Source organism: Cervus canadensis, chromosome X (genome assembly GCF_019320065.1).
Source record: "Cervus canadensis isolate Bull #8, Minnesota chromosome X, ASM1932006v1, whole genome shotgun sequence".
NCBI classification, from domain to species: Eukaryota; Metazoa; Chordata; class Mammalia; order Artiodactyla; family Cervidae; genus Cervus; species Cervus canadensis.
In genome coordinates this window covers 38,326,797-38,334,632 of record NC_057419.1, presented here as the reverse complement: position 1 = coordinate 38,334,632, position 7,836 = coordinate 38,326,797, and the positions used below count along the sequence as shown (strand labels likewise).

General features: G+C 47.9%; 1 pseudogene; it reads right to left on the bottom strand.

Annotated features, from left to right (window-relative positions):
• Positions 1–4,592: 4,592 nt before the first annotated feature.
• LOC122435519 lies at positions 4,593–6,000 on the bottom strand (annotated as a pseudogene).
• Positions 6,001–7,836: the final 1,836 nt, after the last annotated feature.

The window sequence follows — 7,836 nt, the reverse complement described above, 5'->3', positions numbered from 1 at the left end:
ACACGTCCAGTTATTAGGTAAATAAGTACCAGGGCTGTAACGTAGAACATGATAACTACAATTGACACTGGTGTATGGTATATATGAAAGATGTTAACAGGGCAAGTCCTAAGAGTTCTCCCATCCTAAGGGTTGTCTTTTCATCCTGTCTATAGTCTCTCCCAGCCCCTCGCCCCACCGCCTTTGCTGTACAAAAGCTTTTAAGTTTAATTAGGCCCCACTTGTTTATTTTCATTACTCTAGGAGGTGGATGCAAAATCATATTGCTGTAATTTATGTCGAAGTGTGTTCTGCATGTGTTTTCCTCTACGAGTTTCATAGTGTCTTGTGTTACATTTAGGTTTTAATCTATTTTGAATTTATTTTTGTGTATGATGTTAGAGAATGTTCTAATTTCATTCTTTTCTGTGCAGCTGTTTTCCCAGCACCACTTACTGCAGAGACTGTCTTTTCTCATTGGTATATTCTTGCCTCCTTTGTCAGAGATTAATTGACCATAGGCGCATGGGGTTATTTCTGGGCTTTCTATCCTGTTCCTTTGATCAGCATTTCTGTTTTTGTGCCAGTACCATACTGTTTTGATGACTGTACCTTTGTAGTATAGTCTGAAGTCCAGGAGCCTGATTCCTCCAGCTCCATTTTTCTCGCTCAGGATTGCTCTGGCTATTCATGGTCTTTTGTGTCTGCATACAATCTTTGGGAATTTTTGATCTAGTTCTGTGAAAAATACCATTGGTAATTTGATAGGGATTCAATTGCATCAGTAGGTTGCATTGGGTTGTATAGTCATTCTGCCAGTATTGATTCTTCCAATCCAAGTGATGTCAGAGAGGCAGCAGTGAGCTGTGGCTTTAAGTTTGCCCCTTTGAAAAATGCATTTCTTAAGGAGGCAAAATCTGTTAAAAAAAAAAAAAGAGGTACAGAGTTTATTGTTAGAGACACAGCACAACAAGTAGAAAAGCACACAGAGAAACAGTTTGTTTAGTTAAGACAGAGAAGGCAATGATACACACTTGGAGAGAAAAGGTGTGGGCATCTGTCCTACTGAGGAGCAGTGCAATAAGAGGCAGTTAAGTCATTTTTATAGGACAGTCCTTTTGGGTCTTTGTTTACATTTGGCCAGTTACCTTGTTTCTTTTCTCACACCTGACCTGTCCTAGGACCCTCCCCAACATGCATGAGCATCTCTATTCCCAGATGCATGCCAGCCCGGAGACCTATGGGGGAGATGTTGCATCACATATTATGGGGTGGGGCCCCTTTGTTTTTGACCCCCAAGGAGCCTTTCTGCCCATGTGCAGTGTCTCTCCTGCCCTGAGAATGGGACATATGTGACCTCTTGATCTTTTACTCAGCCAGAGAGTAGCCCCTCTGTCTCTGCCAGAGCTGTTATCTTAAAGTGTCCTCAGGAGACAAAGCCTAACTATTTACCCAGTTACTCTTATTCGTTCTATTTCAAAGTGCAAGCCGGAGGCTGACTGTTAATACCTGGACTCAAGCCCACTTGCCTCCTTCCTTAGGAAATGTAAAGCAGAGGCTAGTTGTAAATTCTTGGCCTCACAAGCATATGATATTTCTTTCCGTCTGTTTACGTCATCGTCAACATCTCTCATTAGGATGTTATAGATTAGGATCTTTATCCCTTCCCTACCTCTGCCTTTCCCTTTTGGTAATCATAAGTTTTCAAAGTCTGTTTCCATTTTGTTAATAAGTTCATTTGAACAAATTTTTAGGTTCCACATGTAAGGGACATTTGTCTTTCTCTTTCTAACTTTCTGCACTCAGTATGGCAATCACTACGTCCATCCATGTTGCCCCAAGTGGCGTTATTTCATTCTTTTTTATGGTAAAGTACTATTCTGCTGTATATATGTACCACATATTCTTTATCCATTCCTCTGTCAATGGATATTTAGGTGGCTACCGTGTCTTGGCAGTTGTAAATAGTGCTGCAATCAACATTGGAGTGCATGCATCTTATAGATTTGTGAGTACAGCTCTTTGTTCTCCTTAGGTTTATTCTTTGGCATTTTATTCTTTTTGATGTGATGGTAAGGGGGATTGTTTATTTAATTTCTCTTTCTGAAATTTCATTGTTAGCATGTAAAAATGCAAGAGATTTCTGTGCATTCATTTTGTATCCTGCAGCTTTACTGAATTCATCGATGAGCTCTAATAGTTTTCTGGCAGCAGCTTTAGGATTTTCTATGCACAGTATCATGCAAACTGCAAGCAGTGACAGCTTTATTTCCTTTCCAACTTGGATTCTTTTATTTCTTTTTCTCTGATTGCTGTGGTTAGATCTTCCGTAACTATATTGAATAAAAGTGGTGAGAGTGGCCATCCTTCTCTTCTTCCTGATCTTAGAAGAAATGCTTTCTTCTTTTTAACATTGAGTCTGATGTTATCGGTAGGTTTGTCAAATGTGGCCTTTTTAATGTTCAGATAAGGTCCCTCTATGTCCACTTTCTGGAGAGTTATTATCACAACTGGATGTTGGACTTTTTCTAAAGCTTTCTCTGCATCTATTGAGATCTATGGATTTGTGGATATTGAAAAATTCTTGCATCACTTGGATGAATCCCACTTGATCATGCTATGTGGTCCTTTTAATGTCTTGCTGGATTTGGTTTGCTACTGTTTGGTTGAGAATTTTGTGCCTATGTTCATCATTGATACTGCCCTGTAACTTTCTTTTTTGGTGGTATATTTGTCTGCTTGTAGTATCAGGGTGATGGTGGCCTCATAGGATGAGTTTGAGGAGTGTTCTCTCCTCTGCAAGTTTTTGGAATAGTTTCCGAAGGATAGGTATTGACTCTTCACCAAATGCCTGACGGAATTTGCCTCTGAAGTCATCTGGTCCTGGCCTTCGGTTTTCTGGAAAATTTTAAATCAGAGTTTCAATTTCAGTACATATGATGTGTTTCTTTGTATTTTCTATTTCTCTCTGGTTCATACTTGGAAAATTGTACCACTCTATATGCAGATCAGGAAGCAACAGTTAGAACTGGACATGGAATAACAGACTGGTTCCAAATAGCAAAAGGAGTACGTCAAGGCTGTATATTGTCACCCTGCTTATTTAACTTATATGCAGAGTACATCATGTGAAATGCTGGGCTGGAAGAAGCACAAGCTGGAATCAGGATTGCCGTGAGAAATATCAATAACCTCAGATATGCAGATGACACCACCCTTATGGCAGAAAGTGAAGAGGAACTAAAAAGCCTCTTGATGAACGTGAAAGTGGAGAGTGAGAAAGTTGGCTTAAAGCTCAACATTCAGAAAACTAAGATCATGGCATCTGGTCCCATCACTTCTTGGGAGATAGATGGGGAAACAGTGGAAACAGTGACAGACTATTTTTGGGGGCTCCAAAATCACTGCAGATGGTGATTGCAGCCATGAAATTAAAAGACACTTACTCCTTGGAAGGAAAGTTATGACCAACCTCGATAGCATATTGAAAAGCAGAGACATCACTTTGCCAACAAAGGTCCATCTAGTCAAGGCTATGGTTTTTCCAGTGGTCATGTATGGATGTGAGAGTTGGACTGTGAAGAAAGCTGAGCGCCGAAAAATTGATGCTTTTGAACTGTAGTGTTGGAGAAGACTCTTGAGAGTCCCTTGGACTGCAAGGAGATCCAACCAGTCCATCCTAAAGGAGATCAGTCCTGGGTGTTCATGGAAGGACTGATGCTGAAGCTGAAGCTCCAGTACTTTGGTCACCTCATGTGAAGAGTTGACTCACTGGAAAAGATCCTGATGCTGGGAGGGATTGGGGGCAGGAGGAGAAGGGGACGACAGAAAATGAGATGGCATCACCGACTCGATGGACATGAGTTTGAGTCAACTCTGGGAGTTGGTGATGGACAGGGAGGCCTGGCGTGCTGTGATTCATGGGGTTGCAAAGAGTCAGACACGACTGCGCGACTGAACTGAACTGAAATGAATAATTGGTCCATTACTTCTAAGTTGTCCATTTCATTGGCAAATATTTGCTTCCTGTATTCTCTTACAATCCTGTGTATTTCTGTGATGTCAGTTGCAACTTACTTCTCCATGTCTAATTTTATTGAATTTAACCCTCTCCCTTTTATTCTTTTTTTTTTTTGTCTGAAGGAAAGAGCGCAAGGGCCCCGAGAGCACCCACGTGCCTTCATCTTCCCTCTCCCTGCCGCCAGGACCAGAGGGAAGGGACACGTGCGCGCACGGAGGTGACAGCCACGACAGGCGCGCGCCACCAGCCCCCCGGCCCTGCTCGCCCCCCCTTTTTTTTGTTGTTGTTTTTTTGGGTTTCACTGGCTCTGCTTTTAAAACATCATGGCTTTCTGTTCCATACGGGAGGGGAGGGGTTCAGAGGGTCCAGTCGGCGGGGCGACTTTGGTTAAGTCCCTGGTTTCTTGCTGCATAGAAGAGGCTGGGGTGCGAGGAGGAGACGTCGTCGCGTTTTCTGAGGTCCCTGGCTGGCTGGACCCGAGCCCTGGACAGTGTGCTACCTCATTCCACCACCAGGAGGCGATTGTTCCCTCTGAGATTTCTTCCTGTGGCGACACTGACAGCGTGCGTCGGGGGGAGGCAGGAGTGTAGTGTAGGGTCACAGAAGGTAAAGCAAGACCTAGGCCTGAGACTGGCGTCGGTGGAGAGCACCATCTCTCCGCGGGGAGTCCGGGGCTGAAGGGGCGGGGGGAGGAATTTCAGGACCTGGGTCCTCCTGACAGAAGTCTAGGGGAAGGAAATCATGTGGCCCAAGGCAACAGTTAATGCAACACAGTGGGAGATGTTCCTTCTCTACCCTGCCAGGCAACCTCTTCCCCCCAGTTGGGAAGGGGCAAGATTTCTGAAAAATACTGCTGCCTGCTTGGGTCTGCACACCACCCTGGTGGGGCCAAACTCTAGAATTCGCTTGCAGTGGAACTGGGGGAGACAGCCAAGCTGGGTTAACTGCATAGACGGGGACAGCTCCGAACTCTCTCATCCAGCCCCCAAATGGACGAGCTCCGGATTCCCGAAATTCCTGGAGGGACCCACCAAAACGAAAGGGAAAGGGATTAATAAAACTAGGTTTGTCTTTCCCTGTCCCCAGCCTCCTGGCCCCCTTCCCGCTGGGCGCCCCCTGCAGGCCGCGTCCTCAGCACGTCTTCAGCACCTGTTGCAGATGGAGGCGCACTTCGGTGGCATTTTCCCAGGGTACCACGCTGGCGCGGAAGGAGCTGGGCTCAGCCTTCTGTGCCTCCTGGATAAGGCGGTGCATGGGGTAGCCGCGGCGAGGGAAGGCCACATCGCCACCGGCCAGCAGCCCCATGGGACAGAAGTCGTTGGCGCCGTCGCCCACGTAGACAAGGCGCTCGAAGTGCACGCCGTCGTGGGCCCACTCGCGCAGGTAGTCGCTGAGCACCTTGTGCTTGCACATGTTGGCGGGGCAGCGCGCGCAGCTGTGTGAGTGGAAGGGCTGCAGCGCCAGCAGCCCCTGAGCGTCGGGCCCGGAAGGGTTGCTGAAGATGCGGCGGAACAGGCCTTGGTGGCCGGCGGCGCGCAGCGCGCTCTCCACGCCAAAGGTGTTGGCGTCTGAGATGAGAATAACCTCAAAGCAGGAACCCTGCTTGGCCACAAACTGCAGCATTTCGCCCATGCCGGGCGACAGCGGGATGGACTCGTAGACCACGCGCAGGTCTCGCGGCCGCACGCCCTGGTCACTCAGGTACTGGAAGACGCACTGCATGTACTCGTTGTAGAAGCCCTCGCGGTAGGTGGCACGCAGGCTCTCTGGGAGCTGTTTTCGTCCACGATAGTCTCAGCAAAGTCGAAGGTCAGGAGGAAGCGCGGCGAGCCCTGCGCAGCCATCCTGCTGTCCCTAGACAGGCATCGGAGGCCAGCAACTGGAAAACACCCGCTCACTGTCAGTGCGTCACCCTGAGCACCACCTGTAGGGATTGTTGGCCTCCAGCTGTCGGTCCAGAGCTCCTGACAACCATACAAGGTCCATGTGAGGGTGCCCAGTCAGGTGGCTTTGTTTCCACCACTAACATCCACCTGATCCTATCCCCTCTCCTGAGCCCCAGAAACCACTCAGTAAAAACAGCCCATCAAATAAGCTAAGGACCACAAGGCCCTTGCTAGGCATCCTCTTAACAATCCCTCATGATGCTGGAAAGGTTACAGATATTATTGAAGACCTAGAAAGGGTAACCAACTTGTGCAAACATCACACACTATATATAGCAGAGACAGATCTCAAAACCAGATCTCAGAGTCTGAGACCAGTGTTTTTTCTCTATATGTTCATTGCCCCTTTCTTGTGTATGGTACATCATGGCTTACAAATCAGCTTCACTCATATTCTGTCCTTGCTCAACACAATTCCATGGATCCAGCAGATGAAAAGGACTCAAGAGATTAAATAACTTGCCCAAGGCTACCATGTTTCTATTGGGCAAAGCCTGGTCACGAACACTTGGTCACAGCCTTGCCTGCCCTCTGTCCTCAAAAGGGAAGAGGCAGATGCCCAGGGCTGGGCATCCACTGCAGCTGAAGGGCTAGGACCCCTGGGTACCACAGGTGATCTAGGACTGTCTCACTCAATGGTGCTTCTAGAGACTGGCAGTCCGCCAAGAGTCAGGTTGACATTTTTGCCAGATTTTGCTATGTGACTTTGGGGACAGGATTTGGCTTCATGGGGGCTTCACCAATGCTGCTTCAAACCTACAACTCCGAGTTGCTTGCCTCCACCCTGGGTTTAAATGAGAAACTAGATGCAGCTGGGACACATCTGGACCACTACTGCGAGCCAGACTAGACAGGGGAAGGAGCAAACGTCTGGCTGGCTGCTGCCCTCTGGTGGTGAGAGTGGGTTGACATTGGGTACCCCTCTGACTTTGTCAAGGTGACTCTCCCCAGACCATCCCAGGACAGCAAGGAAAATCAACAGCTTCTCAAGAAAGAGACTGGGACTTCGCAGGAGCAGGGCACCAGTCAGAGGAAGGGCTCCCTCCATCTTGAGGTACCCCATCTGTCCCCATTCCCTGGCTACACATGGAATGTGGGTTTCAGCCTTTTCCCTAAAAATTTGTAGTCTAGGAATCGAGTTGTGGCCAAAGCTCTGGAAGCTTTCTCCTGAGTGACTGAATCCTCTTGTGGTCACCAAATAGTGTCTCTCAGAGGAAAGGGGGACAGGACCTCTGAGCTTTTCCAGCCGGGTGGGAAGTGGCGGCGGCAGAGGTCTGTCCCGGCTGAGTTTGGAGTGTGAAGAGTAGGGGTACACGGGCTAGCTGAGGTATTTGGGCTCAGGATGGAACAAGGGGTGCTTACGGGAACTGGAGGGGATGCGGTGTCTTATCCACCCCCGGATTTCTGGGCTTCGGCTCTCACGAGTCCCTCCAGTCCGGAGGGGCCGTGGATGACGTGCGTCTGGGCCGTCCCCTCCACTTGCCCCCCATCCCCCCTCCCTTTTATTCCTGATGGGTCTGGCAAAAGGTCTATCAATTTTGCTTATCCTTTCAAAGAACCAGCTTTTAGTTTTATTCACTTCAGTTCAGTCACTCAGTTGTGTCTGACTATTTGCAACCCCATGGACTGCAGCACGCCAGGCTTCCCTGTCCATCACCAACTCCTGGAGCTTACTCAAGCTCCTGTCCATCGAGTCAGGGATGTTCTCCAATCATCTCATCCCCTGTTGTCCCCTTCTCCTCTCACCTTCAATCTTTCCCAGCATCATGGTCTTTTCCAATGAGTCAGTTCTTCACGTCAGGTGGCCAAAGTAGTTTCATTGATCTCATCTGTTGCTTTCTTAATCTCTATTGCTTATATCTCTGCTCTGATCTTTGATTTCTACCGTTC